Here is a 14534-nt window from a genome sequence, read left to right as displayed (position 1 = left end):
TAACAATTTGTAAACCTACTCTTTCGCTTTTGCTTCTGTCAGGAATACGGTTCTGTGTTCTGGATTACTGGAGAACATGGAGAATTTCCATTCATTTTACAGCTAATTGCTAGCCCATACAGACCTTTTCATATCTATGGTACATTTCCACAAGTTTTTTTTTTTGTTAGCTCAGACTTGCAATGTTGGTTGGTTCAAACTGAAGTCAGATCACATTCACCCCATAAACAGACCGCTCCTGAGTTAAACTGGAACCACACCGAGATGAGCTCCTCCAAAGGGTCAGCTTTTTAAAAAGTTTTCTGTGTTTATATACCATTCTGAATTGAATAATTGGTTATTATTAATGTCTTCCAAATTGTTTCTTTTTGTCCCATCTCCCTCTCCTCACCCCCGGCAGACAGCTGCCCCTCCCTGAGCCTGGTTCTGCTGAAGATTTCTTCCTGTAGTTTTTCCTTCCCACTATCACCAAGTGCTTGCTCATTTGGGGCCATCTGATTATTGGGGTTTCCTTGGTATAACTGTAAGGTCTTTACCACACAATATAAAGTGCGTGGAGGACTGTTGTTGTTGTTCTCTGTCAGAACTGATACTCTGACAGGGGACAAAAAGAGACAGCGACTATATATACCGGTACACAAAAGGGTGATTAGGGAAGTGGAGACAGCTGGGAAAAACAAAACACGGCTGAACAAAATCACAACAGAAGTGACAAAACTCAAAAGGAAGGAAGACTCATGGCAATGCATAAAGAATAGAAATGACTAAAATAAAACAGGAAATGAGCTAAACAGGGGAACCACATAGAAATGACTGCATGGGTTTGTGAACACAGTTTGCTGTGCCATGCACAAATGCAGATTAAAACTCTTAATCATGCAAAGAAAAAGTCATATGTGAAAATGCCACGATCCTCTCTGGGCCAAAGTTCATTTAAATGGATTGAGATAAAGCTCAAACCTGTTTAAAATTGGCATTCTTTTTTAGGAATCATGGGACCACATCATTATTTTATGCAAACATAGGTGCTGCAGGATACTGATCACTCTAAGCACTTTAGACTTCAAGCCACATTTTAAACATACATACAGCACTTTATCTGCAAGGAGAACATTCAAGTGCTCCTTAGAAATCTCACTGTCGTGGTGTAAAACCAGGAACCTTCTTCTAACCCACTCTCCCACTGTGGCGGCAGTCAACAAGATTGCACAAAAAAATGTAGTGGACAGGTGCATTCTAAGTGAAGGAAGAACAGTTAAGGAAATTTTCTTTGAATGTGAAATACAACATAGTGCTTTATAGAGCATACTTTTCAAACGACCTCCCCTGGAATCTCTGCAGCAACTCCATATATTGAGCCCTTTTTAGAATGTTACTCTACTGCTGTTAGTTCAAAAAACCTACACAAAAAATTATTAATTCATTAATTAATTAATTAAAAAAAAAAACCCTGCCGAGTCGACCTTTGAGACCTGCTTTGGCAGATATCACAATATAGCAAAACGTTTTGTAGCAGTCTTAATAGTCTTTATTGATTGACCTTCAGATAACCTTCTAACAGATGCCTTTAATTTCAGAGATTATCTTAGACAGTCTGTTGGTGATATTCACTTTGGTGACTATAGCCAAAGAGCAAAGGTTGAACATCTGTGTATACAACTTTTGCTTGTAGTGTAACTAATAGCACAGTGCCCAAATATTAGATAAGACAAATGCTTTATTTGTCCCATTTTGGGGATTTTTTGTTTTGCAGTTGTTTCTTACAGATGCTTATCTGTAAGACAGACATATTGTATTATAGAAGATAACAGTATGCAGTTTCCCTCTATTGTCCTTGTGGCGGTGGAGCTTAATCAGTCTGTTAAAAAGTGCTCTCTACTCCTGGCAAATGGTGCAGATGATGGTCAGGATTATCCATGAGGAGAATGCTTTTTTCAGTGACCCTCTCTTCACTACAGCTTTAAAAGTGTCCACTTTCAGCCAATCGCAGAGCTTGGTTCCTGATCAGTTTATCCAGTCTGTAGTCAACAGTTCCAATGCTGCTCCCCAGAAAACCACAGCAAAGTGCTTCACTAAGCACTAGCTAACTAAGTGACAAAAAACAAACAAAAAAAGCAATAAAAAGCAGCAACTCTCCATCACTTTGGTGTACACCAGCGGTCCCCAATCCCACTCCACGAGGGCCGGTATCCCTGCAGTTTTTAGATGTGTCCTCGATCCATCACAGCTGATTTAAATGGATAAATTACCTTCTCAACATGTCTTGAAGTTCTCCAGAGGCCTGGTAATGAACTAATCATGTGATTCAGGTGTGTTGATCCAGGGTGAGATCTAAAACCTGCAGGGACACCGGCTCTCGTGGACTGGGATTGGGGACCCCTGGTGTACACACTAAATCTTTATTTGAGAATAGAGCCTCCTCTTCCCTTTGCAAATACAGCCTGTGTATTTGTCTTGAAATTCAATCGATTGTTGATGTCGATGCCGAGGTACTTGATCCAGCCCCATGATAGACATGGTTCGTGTAGCCATCCTCTCTCTGGTCTAGTGCCTTTAACCAACCACTTCAGAATCATTAGACTTTTTAAAGAAACTTGTCAAAACTCAGCTCTTCAAAAAACTTCAAGCTTTTTTGCTCAATTATATACTTTTATTTACACTATTTATTTATGCTACAGTACGCCAGAAGAAGCACTCAAAGCGCTTTAGGCTACATACTTCATTCTCCTAGTCACACAACACCCAATTGTTGCCTGACAAGACAATAAAAAGACACAGTGATGATTAATAAATTAATGCCAGTGTCCTTCCGTTTCCGCTCTCGTGCCAGCAGAGACTCTTTTGATTGGCTGTTAAATAGCAGCCAATCTCGTTGATCTTAGAAAGCTTTTTTTTTTTTTTTTTTCTCACTGAAAACAATAAATATTTATCCTGTTGGGATTTTTCATTTCAACGAAATGTATAATTGTCTTGTAACACACACCTCAGCGTACCTTTAGATTGAAAAAACAAGGTCTCTCTCTCTCTCGGACTGACAATAAGCCCCTCCTCTTGTACGGAGCAGCCCTCGCTCCTGGTGGATGTTGTCAGGGTGGGCGGAGTCTCTGGCTTTGCAGAAATCGAGGAGACTGCTTCTTTGCAACAGCAGTGGTGCCGGCAGTTTTGCGTGTGGATCTTGCTGTTGTCACTGGATCATCAGTAAGTGTTCTCAAAGCCTTTATCATTTTCACATGGGTAGCTTAGATGAGATCACAATCGCTGCGGAACTGGCACATCGTGATTCTGTCAGGTCTGTTAAACGTCAGTGCACTGGGATCTGCAGCAGCCCGCAGCAGCCTCGACTGGATAGCTTTTAATGAAACGTCTGTCTCATTTTAACATATTACTAGTTTGGATTGGCCAGCCTATTACGATTCATGAACCTCCAATCTCTGTGTGAACCAGCCAGAACCAGTGGGATCCAGATTTTTCAGAAGAGCGGAATGCCAATAGCACACACATACTATCTTTATTGTCCTGGTTTATGGCAACTCCAGTCTGCAGCAAAGGGCGGCCGTGTAATCAATACCTTGTTTACATGTATTCAAATCAGGACTCTTCACAGCGACTCCTAAAAGCATCAAACATGTACTGCGACATGAACGAATTTAAAGGTTATCAGAATAACGATATATAAAATAAGGTGTTATTCGCTATCATTACCGACACGAGACACTATATTAACAAATTTATTTTGTTCTGGTTGTTCTTAGATAAATACTTGCTGTATAACTGAAGTAAGGAGTTTAAATGTTTTATTTTATAGATTATTGGCCCAGGTTTGTATCACAATGATAAACAGAGAAAACATAATCGCGTTATGTCTGTGTAACATTTTATGTACGAACAGTAGCTGAAAAAAAAGTTCCTCTGATGTTTTTCCTTAATAATTTCTTTAAATTGGGATTGCTCAAAAATCTGATGTGCATTCTGTCAATAAAATAAAAGCAGGTAAATCACTTTTATGAATTGGGACATATTAAAATGTAATCTGGTCTTAAATTTGGGTATATAGAAACAGTAAACCTGAACGATATACATATATTGGTTGTATCATTGTTTTTATATATATATATATGAATAACAAAACATAAATCAAAATCCCATTACTTATTTAGGAAACGTAATCAATGCTGAAGTGGTGTGTTAAAAACTAAGTTCATCCTTACTTCCATAGGAATAAGAAGTATCTGCTGCTCCTCTGTTCCATTCTAAGAAAGCACAAAATTGCTTTCCGGTGTTATGCAGATGATACTTAGTATCGTCTGTTGCATGTTGTGGTTAGTCACTTCTTTCTGTTTCGTCTTCAGCTTTTGCAAAATGCTGCTGCACAGGTTTTAACTGGAACATGGATGCGAGAGCACTGCCTGCCTGTTTGAGGGTCCATTTTAACATTTTACTTTATTTGTTTGTTTGTTTGAAATTCTTTATTTAAGAACAGCGTCAGTCAGAAATGGTACAAAAAGTTTCCACCACACATTATTATACAAAGTTCTACCACAATGTGTTTATGTGTTTACAGTTTCCAGGTTGTTTCTAGCTCAGAGGGTGACACTGCAGGGACAAAGATCACTGTCAAAGACATGATACTGTTATCTGTTGGATTGGCAAATACGACCAAGAAAAGTCATTATTTTATATAGGGCTGCTCGATTATGGCAAAAATGATAATCACGATTATTTTCACTGAAATTGAGATCTCGATTATTTGATGATATTTATTTAACAATAACAATGTATTGAATAATGACTTTAAAGATTGTCAAAAAATAATATAAAATAGCGTGCAAATACTGATAACAGTGCAAATGTTTGCAATATAAAAAATAAATGAAAAATGTAAACATCTATGTTTAGTGAACTTTGCAGTGTTGCTCTGTGGTGCAGCTACGACACTGTAGCAAAGTTTACACACTGTGTCTACTTGATCCACGTCTGACTCCGCGAACCCATAATGTTTCCACACCACTGAAGTTTTTTTTACCTCTCTTTTCAACCAGCGGCAGTCACTCTCCTCTCCAAATAACTTCTGCTTAGCTTTCCGAGCTTCCCTCGGGTCCTCTTAATCAGCGGTCCCCAACCCCCGGGCCTCGGACCGGTACCGGTCCGTGAGTCATTTGGTACCGGGCCGCGAGAGTTGAGGCTCAGGTGTGAAATGTATAGTTTTCAGGGTTTTTATCGGTTTTCAGCGTTATTTTGTTATCGTTTTTATCGTTTACTCGGTTTTCCTGGGACTTTTCACGTGTGTTATGAATAAATTTTCTTTTTTTCGGTACCGGTACTAGTTTTATTTTGTTGTATTTATCCGCGACACCTTAAAGGCCAGTCCATGAAAATATTGTCGGGCATAAACCGGTCCGTGGGGCAAAAAAGGTCGAGGACCGCTGCTCTTAATTGTTGTGACATGTGTTCGAAATGCAGAGAGGTGCGCTCGATTTGCCACACGGAGCAGCGCGAGAGTAAAGCACGAGGGAGGGGCTAATAATCGGCTCAGTCATTTTTAATGATCGTTGAAAGCCCAGATCGTAATCGTGATTAAAATTCGATTAATTGAGCAGCCCTAATTTTATATGTGAAGTCACAGTTTCAGATTTGACACTTGAAGTGTCTGAATCTGACATAACCCAGAAAGGTTTTCCACCTGTGAATGAGTAAAAGACAACTTATCTTCCAGCCTTATAAAAACTGCAGTGTCTCCGACATTGAACATTTGGGTTCTTATATTTGTCTTGATGTAGGGTTTTGAAATGTGTCATCACGGTCTTCTAACAATGCTCTCTCCAAGTCAGATGTTAGTTGAAGACCATTGGCATTTGCCAATACTACCCCAGGCTTGCTCTGATCGTCTAACCCCCACCTCAGACTCCCATTTCTCTTTGACAAATGAAGTATTGTCATTGTTAGCAAAGGAGAGCGTATTGTATAGTTTACTTATCCCTTTAGTTAAAGTTTTATTCAAAGCAAGGTTTTTTAATTTTTTAGAACTCTCATTCTGATGTTGTTAAATTTACAGGAGTATGATTCTGGACATAATAGTTCTGCAATTAAAGATATTTTAAAAAATAGTTTTGCTCCAAACTGCATCCTGTAAAAAGAAAAGGCTATGAAATTTACCCTTTTGTGTGAATGAAATATAGGTCCTAAGTAAGGATTCAAGTTTCAGTTAGTAGTTTCTTTCCATTAAACTTTGTAGTTTTTATTGCACTGTTAAGGTTCAAATATTGAGGAAGGAGAGTACAAACAACCATGGTCCAGAACTTGGTCAAACAATTGATTTTAATGAAATACACGGGTGGGGGGACCAGCTCCGTTCGCAGACAGCGCTGATCTCTGACTAATCAAAGCATAAGCATATATTTTATACCATCAGGACTTGAATTTAATGACGCCCCCTCATGCGTCATCAGATACAGGCATACAGATATAGGCATACGTCAATTCAAAACCACAATGACTTTTAACACAGTTTGAAAAGGAACATTGTCTCTATCTTCATGGCCGATGTTTCCTGTCAACCTTTTGACTACTGCTTCTCCAACCCGCAGTTACAAGTCAACATGATTAACCTCTCAAAACCACAATGACAATGACCTATAAATGATTCTCTTTAACTGAGTGTGTGTGTGTGTGTGTGTATGTGTCGTCCTTAAATGCTCTGTCATCTCACCCGTTGCACTTCTGTAAAAGCACGCTCTGCAAACCTGCAATTTCCTGTCAGCCTGACTTTTGCACAGAGTGTAGTCAGAATCAACAAAATCAGCACATACACACTTAAGATTATAACAAGCATTCAAAAGCATTTAAGCTTATAGATTCAACTCAACAGTTTAAAGTGGTTATAACTGCACCTGTAATAAAGGCTAATTGGGTGCCAATATGTTTAAACATCTGAATGCAATATCAATACTGTAGATTATATTATTAGTGCAATGGTAATGATGATGATGATTATTAACAATAGCAGTAAAATAATTTCCCTGATCTCCACAGCACCAATGGAGTAGAGGAATTGATTGTGCTGCAAGGTAGTAGCTTCTTCAGCATGGTAGAGCCATCCCTTCTTTCTTTTCCCAGCTGCAACACGCTGAAACTGATTCTAGGTTTCTTTCCCTGCCAGATAATCCATTTGTCCCAATTGCTAAACTGATTACCGCTTATGTCTACCGATAGGATTCAAGGGATGTATGAAAGGCAGGGGAGGATATTCATGTTGACAGCGATAATCTTTGTGTTTAGATTTAAAAATGGTATAAGGTTCCATCTTTGCAAGTTTGATTTTATTTAATAGGATAAGGGATTGTGATTGGCTTGTGAAAGTTTTGTTGGGTAGTTAAGCAATTCAGCATCCCAACAGAGATTGTAGCTGTTCTTTGAGTAATGTCAAAGCCTGTGTTTTTCATATATTGATTTTGTAACCTGACAGTTTTCCAAAGAAAGCCATAACTCTGTAAAAACTCTGTTTCTGGCTCCATCAGGAAAACAACAACTTTGCTACCTTATTAATTGTCTCAGGGGCTCAATGAACAACACAAAGAGGAGAGGGTGATGGTGATGATCACTTTCATTTCAGCCTAAAGTGTTACTGCATTAGGTGCTCGCTGCCTCTCAAATGAGATCACAAAATAGATTGCAATGCGTGTAAAAATGCATGTGCGTGATTGCATTATGGCTTGTTTCTGCAGTTATATATAGACTGGTTTTATGGTTGCTGGTTTATCAATCAGCTGAGAGTGTATGACATAATTGTAAGCTCCATGAATGGTTTATAAAGTCAGCAGGTCAACATCATTTCTTCCTCTGAATGAGCCACTGTGTAGTCTGTAATTTAAAAAAAAAAAAAAAAAAATTTATATATATATATATATATATATATATACATACAAGAAAAACACATCAAAAACTCACAAACGCCGAGTGAGAATTTCAAGGTGAGAAATGACTGAGAAGGCTATACAGCAATGACATTGGAATGTCGTTCGGACTGGAGAAGTGTAGTCGGATGGTAACAAAGAGAGGGAAGGTAGTCAGGACTGAGGGGATTGAACTACCAGAAGGCAACATTGCAGACATAGAGGACAGTTACAAGTACCTGGGGATCCCGCAGGCAAATGGGAACCATGAAGAGGCCGCTAGAAAGGCTGCAACCACCAAGTACCTGCAGAGGGTCAGGCAAGTCCTGAGGAGTCAGCTGAATGGTAAGAACAAGATCCGGGCCATCAACACGTACGCCCTGCCCGTGATCAGGTACCCTGCTGGGGTAATAGGCTGGCCAAAGGAGGAGATAGAAGCCACTGACATAAAGACAAGAAAGCTCCTTACCATGCATGGAGGGTTTCACCCCAAGTCCAGCACCCTGAGGCTGTACGCTAAGCGGAAGGAAGGGGGCCGGGGACTGGTGAGTGTCAGCACCACAGTCCAGGATGAGACAACGAACATCCAAGAATACATTGGGAAGATGGCCCCAACTGACCGAGTGCTCAGTGAATACCTCAGGCAGCAGAAACCCAAGAAAGAGGAGGGAGACGAGGAACCATCATGGAAGGACAGGCCCCTGCACGGTATGTACCACCGGCAGATAGAGGGGGTGGCTGATATCCAGAAATCCTACCAGTGGCTGGACAAAGCTGGACTGAAAGACAGCACAGAGGCACTAATCATGGCAGCACAAGAACAAGCTCTGAGTACAAGATCCATAGAGGCTGGGGTCTATCACACCAGGCAAGACCCCAGGTGCAGGCTGTGTAAAGATGCTCCAGAGACAATCCAGCACATAACAGCAGGGTGCAAGATGCTAGCAGGCAAGGCATACATGGAACGCCATAACCAGGTGGCCGGCATAGTGTACAGGAACATCTGTGCCGAGTATAACCTGGAAGTCCCGAGGTCAAAATGGGAGATGCCCCCAAGGGTGGTGGAGAATGACCGAGCTAAGATCCTGTGGGACTTCCAGATACAGACGGACAAAATGGTGGTGGCTAACCAACCGGACATAGTGGTGCTAGACAAACAGAAGAAGACGGCCGTAGTGATCGATGTAGCGGTTCCGAATGACAGCAATATCAGGAAGAAGGAACACGAGAAGCTGGAGAAATACCAAGGGCTCAGAGAAGAGCTCGAGAGGATGTGGAGGGTGAAGGTAACGGTGGTCCCCGTGGTAATCGGAGCACTAGGTGCGGTGACTCCCAAGCTAGGCGAGTGGCTCCAGCAGATCCCGGGAATAACATCGGAGATCTCTGTCCAGAAGAGCGCAGTCCTGGGAACAGCTAAGATACTGCGCAGGACCCTCAAGCTCCCAGGCCTCTGGTAGAGGACCCGAGCTTGAAGGATAAACCGCCCGCAGGGGCGTGCTGGGTGTTTTTTTTTTTTTTTTATATATATATGTGTGTGTGTATGTATGTATGTATGTATGTGTGTATATATATATATATATATATATATATATATATATATATAATTTTTTTTTTTTTTTTTTTCACGGCACCTCTCAACTTTTAAGGTTGAATATTTTGCATATTAAACCGTATTGTTTATTTGTTTTTGTTTTTTTCTAAAATCATGCATCATTTTGGACTTCTTTGGTCTCAGTCCAGGGAAAACGAGTGAGAGAATGACATTTCAGTGTGCTTTCATATCTCTAGAAGCTATTTTGGTATTAGGAAGCTTTGTGAATACAGGAGACCCTGTTGTTGCCTAGACAAGGCAACTTCTAGCCCCATCCCTAATTGCAATGTAGACATTGTTAGCATTACTACATGTTTGCGTACATTTTTGTTTACACCCCTTAATTAAGAAAGCATGAAAACTCTGTTATCATCTCAGAATGCAGGTGAAACTAGGCTTAATTTAAACAGCTCAGTATCATCATTGACAGTTTTGAGGGGTTTTCCTCCCACTTGATTTTCCTTTCTTTCTTTTTTTTAAGACTGCTCCAGCCCCATCTATAAGGTGCACTAAATATTTAAAGCATTTAAGGATTTAATTCTCATGCTACTGCTTTAGCTAGAACTTTGGTAAGGAAATAGGAGAATGGATATTAGCTTGTTTTTTCAGCTTAGGTTTGCTGCACCTTTAAAACAATTGGAAACTACGGATCAGGAACCGGTTCTTGTAGGAAACTGGTTCTCTGTAGTGTAATTCTTTTAAATTTATAGTCTGCTTGCCTGTCAATCTTGCTGTTCAGTTCCACTTGCCACTTGCATACTACAGTCAACTACTTTCAGTTCACACAGTGTGGAAAGTTATATCCACACTGTGTTGCAGCGTGGATATAACTATTTACTGATTACTTCTCCAATCTTGTTACTTTACTGATTACTTTTTCAAAAGTAATTAGTTACTTATTACTTAGTTACTTTTAAAAAACATGATACACAACCTGAATACGTAATAAAGCAATAGACCTTTCAGCCCAGTTCTATTTCTTATGCATAATCCATCATATAAAATTGGCTCAAATGAAAAAGTCTCTTTTAAAAAATTGTTTTATGAGTTTTAATCTTTTAACTTTATGCACTTTGCATTAAGCAAATATGAAATTATATGCAGCAGTCTTTCACTTAAGAAATTAGTTTAATATTTAAACCTATTTTCTGCATATTCCAGCATATAAAATAAGTAAAACTCAGCAAACAATAAATAGAATCAAAGATTCAGCAGCACCGAGTCCTGTCGCTCTTAAATCTGTTGTCAACTGTTTAGCAGGAGTGGGGCAGGTGGAGGTTTTCCCGGTGCAACAGCGGTCATGTCAGTGGGGGGATCCCAATTTAAGGCCTTTATCTTTAAGAGTCTTTGAGATATTTGTGTTCAAACAGCTTGCAGAGGTCTGAAAGTTGACTAACACACCAGAAGGTTGAGCAGAAGGCTTGGGTGATTTGACATGGAATGACTTGGAACCTCCAAACATTAATGCCCTCTGATTTCTTAAGTACCTAACACAGTTGGTTTGCCTGGCCTTTTTTTACATAACATAGTGTCGAGCTGTTCTCTCAATGGGTTAAAATTTTGAATTTTGAAGATCTTGATTTACAAATAGAATACTAGCATAGTGAAACTATAGACAGTGCACAAGTGAGATGAAGAGGAGATTTCAGGCACGATGGAGTGGGCGGAGACAAGTGTAAGGGATGATTTGTGACAGAGGGATTCCAGCAAGATTTAAAGGGAATGTTTACAAGATGGGAGTGAGATATGCTATGATATATGGTTTAAAGACGGTGGCAACAAAATAACAGGAGGCAGAACTGGGGGTAGCGGATTTGAAGATGCTAAGAATTTCCCTGAGAATGACCAGGATTAGAAATGGGTATATCAGAAGGACAACTCAGGTCAAGCATTTTGGAGAGAAAGCTAGTGAGGCTAGGCAGAGATGGTTTGTGGTGCAGAGGAGGGAATAAGGTGTCAGCAGAGAATCTGCAGAGAATGTTAAGTTAAGTTTCTTGGGACTCTAGCCCATAGCTATAATCTATATTGTATACATTGCTGTGCAAAAGTCTTAAGCCCCCTAGACTAGACTCCATCAGGCATAATCAAATGTAACTGAAAATAAAGCGTTTGCATTTTTTCTATCTGTTCTCATCTTAATGATGTGGTGAAAGTTGTTTTATAAACCTTAGCTGTAGTACCTTCATAGTAACCATTAAAATTCATCTAGATCTGCAGAGGTTTATTAAGCAGTGCTGAAAATTGTAATCATTTGTTACTTATATTGAGTTACTGTAATTCCATATTTTCCAGTTCCAAAAACCTTTCTTATGCCTGGTCTGTAGCACGTTGGATCTGTTTCTCAGCAACTGTCACCCTATCAGCCCTGCCACCATTTATTTGGTTTTGTTTTTTGGTGGGTTTTCTTACGCTTCACAGGTGGACATTCTGGTGACCTTTGGATCATTGTCTGCATAACCCTTCAGGGTTTAAGCTGATGACTGAACTGTTTCTTATTGTTAAATTATGACCCAACTGAGACGTCTAGTTCTTTAGATGTTTCTCTGGGTTCTTTTGTAACCTCCTGGATGAGTCATTGATGTAGTCTTGAAATAATTTTGGCAGAGTTCATTTTTAACATAGCTGGTTCCTGCTAGTCACAACGGATAGCTGTCCCTCCCGGAGTCTGGTTCTGCTGGAGTTCTCTTCTTGGTAACTATTAACAGCAGTCTCACTTGATGTCGTGCCTACTTATTTCAAACAACTCCAGCAGTATATTCTCTGATTTAAAAACCTATCTTGAAGCTCCCTTTTCTTTCAAATATTTAAGAGAAAACTGTACTCTTAAACATTAGATTGTGTTTCTGGATGTTTCCCAAACTGGTTTTAAAATCGTCTTAAGCACAAAATCTGTATTTTTATGAATTCTTAATGATCTTTTACTACTTTTTAAGTGACTTTGACTTTCTTGTGCTCTGCTGCTTTAGACACAATAGACCACACTCATGGTTCATTAAAACACTATGTGGGCCTTAAAGGTATAGCCTTAGAGTGGTTTAGGTTCTTTTAACACATAGAACCTTCTTACCATCTTGGTGATCTATGTCATATGGAGTCCCACAAAGATCAGTTCTCTGGCTAATCCTTTTTTCCCTTTACCTTCAGTGCCTGGCATTGATTTTTTTTTTTTTTTTTTTTTTTTTTTTAAATTTTAAAAGATGGCCTTCCACATTTCTATGTGCCTGGCACGCATGCCTATAAAAAGAAATGTCTCCCTTAAACACTCCAGTAATGGTTTAGGGGAGATGGATGAAAACATGGAAAGCTTTATGATGTCATTATGTTCTGACCCAGCAGTGCCTGTGCTGCTCCTCTCTTGGACTTGGTCCTCTGCAGCTAAACTCACAGTAACAAACCTTGGTGTGAAACAAGACTGTAATTTTAAACTAGATAAGATAGATTCTTTCATTAAAGCATTTATCACTTTAGTCCAATATCCAGAACCAAATCCACATTATTATTTTAAGTTTTTGAGCATCTCCTTCATGCTCTGATCACAATGCAATTGGACTATTATAATGTACTTTATGTTGCAATGTTTTCTTTGGTCAGTCCAAAATGCTGCAGTTTTTCTCTTAACTGGTACTCACAAGCATAAACACATCCCATTGTCCCTCCACTGGCTCCCTGTTCATTTTTGAATATTTGATCAGTTTTAAGACCTTTTAATGCATCAGCACCACTGACTCCATCTGTAAGGTTAATACCTGAAAAAACTTGTTCATCCAGGTTTTAAGGATAATTCCCAGATTTGTGGAATGAGCTCATTGCCCATGTTAGGATGGCCCAATTACTGCCTGTTTTAAAACTCTCTTTTTTTTTTTTTTTGTATTCCTCTGCGTTTGACTCTGAATAACTTAGCGTCTAACTTTTTTTTTTCATTGCCTTTTACAAAATTATTTTATTGATTTGTTGTGTGGTGTGTTGGTACTTTGTTCAATATATTGCAAAACTCTTTAGAAAGGGTTCTACAAATAAAATTGGATTTAAAAAAAAAAAAAAGGGAGTCTTGCCTTTCCAGTGGTTACATAGTTCCTTTATGGTTCTGACTCCATGAGTAATGTTAAAATATACACAACTGTCTTAGAGAAATGGAAAAAAAATTATTATTTTCATGTAAAAGATGTAGTATTTGTAGGTGCTGGATTTTACTGCACATTTTATTGCACACATATTGCTCCTTCCTATAGGTTTATTGTAGAACAATTAAGGTCTTCACCTTACAATATTAAGCACCTTGAGGCGACTGTTGTTGTTATTATAAATAAAATAAAATTGAATTGAACTTCAATTTTATTACTGAGTGGGACCAAAAATATCTCATATAGAATCACCACTCCCATTCTTTAAAAAAAATGCATAAACAAAAAGGTTTGCTCACACTTCCATTACCTGATATTACTGCGGCATTAACAGGATTAACACTGGTTTCTGCCACCAAAGCTCTGAACAACATTAGTGCTAATTTACATTTTGGATACAGAAAGGGAAAAATACATTGACCTATATAGAAAAATGAATGGATATTCACAGAGTTGAAATCATCCAACAGTACATAGTGTATATGTTTCCCAGTTTGCTTGTGCAGGTTTTTAAAATAATGACCAGGGCAAATATCTTCACTCTACTGGTCACTGGTCACTGGTTTAAAACCCTATTGTTGACACACACACACACAGACACACGCACACACACACAGACACACACACGCACACACACACAGGCACACACACGCACACACACACAGGCACAGGCACAGACATGCACACACACACAGGCACACACAGGCACACACACACAGGCACAGGCACAGACATGCACACACACACACACACACACACAGGCACAGACATGCACACACACAGAAGGCAGACGTCACAGTTGGAAGCATGTCAAACACCAGCTACTCTTGTTCTATGATTTAATTTTTCTGACAAAATCATTTGTTCCCCAGAATAAAGTAGAACACCCTTATGGCTTTTTATGTTTTTATGTTTGTTGATTTTTGAATGATT

At 39.2% G+C, this 14534-nt stretch overlaps 1 protein-coding gene across 1 annotated transcript in view; it reads left to right on the top strand.

The window, feature by feature from the left end:
- The first annotated feature begins 3068 nt into the window (after positions 1–3068).
- The window catches only part of abat (4-aminobutyrate aminotransferase), a 30926-nt gene continuing 19460 nt past the window's right edge, over positions 3069–14534 (top strand). The window contains exon 1 of the mRNA XM_040045983.1: positions 3069–3198. The gene's annotated coding sequence lies outside the window, so the exon portion shown is untranslated. The remainder of the gene's footprint in view (positions 3199–14534) is intronic.

The sequence above is a fragment of the Simochromis diagramma genome, unplaced genomic scaffold (assembly GCF_900408965.1).
Source record: "Simochromis diagramma unplaced genomic scaffold, fSimDia1.1 OVJJ01000150.1, whole genome shotgun sequence".
NCBI classification, from domain to species: domain Eukaryota; kingdom Metazoa; phylum Chordata; class Actinopteri; order Cichliformes; family Cichlidae; genus Simochromis; species Simochromis diagramma.
The sequence above is the reverse complement of the archived record's forward strand: the minus strand, read 5'-3'. Positions and strand labels throughout refer to the sequence as shown.